This window comes from Theropithecus gelada, chromosome 3 (assembly GCF_003255815.1).
Source record: "Theropithecus gelada isolate Dixy chromosome 3, Tgel_1.0, whole genome shotgun sequence".
NCBI classification, from domain to species: domain Eukaryota; kingdom Metazoa; phylum Chordata; class Mammalia; order Primates; family Cercopithecidae; genus Theropithecus; species Theropithecus gelada.
The window spans coordinates 140475284-140476528 of NC_037670.1; positions in this window are offsets into that span (position 1 = coordinate 140475284).

Below are 1245 nucleotides of genomic sequence, written 5' to 3' on the forward strand. Positions count from 1 at the left end.
GTGAACAATAAACATCTGCAACATCAAAAACATCCGGCTTCAATCTCCATCTTCCCTCTCACCAGCCTCCCGTCATCTGAGCAAACTCTCCTTCTTTCCAAAAAGTTACTATTTGATTGGAAATTTAAGCTAGAAAATCACCATAACACAGCATCAAAATTACTCTGTTTATCTAAAGTTGTATAAGTAAAGCAAGGATATCCACTCCATCCCTAAGGTCAGTAGTTCTAGAGGACCCAAGTCCATGCTCAAGATACAGGTGTGAAATCCCCATCTTGCCCCTGCTTTCATCAATATCCTGAAGTGTAGCAGAAAGAAGTCCAAAAGAGGAAAAAACTATGCAAAGAGTAAGAATAGGTTTCGAAGCACCTGTAAAGTGATCGTTGCCTGTGTTGTAAGAGAAATTCTGGAACACAGGCAGTGTGATGATCTTCCTCCCACAGTGGCTGGACTCAAAGCATGAGGAGGATAAGGGCTTCTCACTCAAAGGATAGGTTGACCAGAAGATCAGGCTGCCCCATTCTGCAGTGCCTCAGGAGGCTCCTGGACCAACATAGCTCCTATGCTCTTAAATAGCATCTCTATAATGTTATTCAGTTAGCCCAACCCCAAGGGCATGCTCTGTGCCATGTACAAGGCTCAGGCATCCAAACTCTGTATCCACAGCCCTTCCTCTACATCTCATTACCCACCCTGAGTGCCTCTTTTGACCTTTAAATGCAAAAACAAATAAAATTACATTTCTCCAATTTCATTCACCAGAGATAACTAGTTCTAGTACCTCAAAGTTTTCTTTGGCCTGATAATTACTACCATAACAAATTATGTGCTTGCTTTATTTCTAACCTTATCAACTGCATTGAGATATAATTTTTATACAACAAAATCCACATATTTTAAGGGTACAGTATTATGAGCTTTTGAAAAATCTGTACCTCCATGTGACCCCTATCTTAATCAAGATACGTTTCCCAGAAAGCTTTCTCATGCCGTTCCTAGTGAAAACCCTGCCTCCCAAGCAACTACTGATATAATTTCTGTCACCACAGTTTAGTTTTTCTGTTCTAGAACTTCATATAAATGGAACAATTCAGGATTTACTCTTTTGTGATGCTTTTATGTCAAGTTTCTTTTGCATACATAATGTTTATGAGATTGATTGAAGTTGTTGCATGTATTAGTAGTTCTCTCATGTTTATTGCTGACTCATATTTCATTGTATAAATATACCACATTCTCTTATTG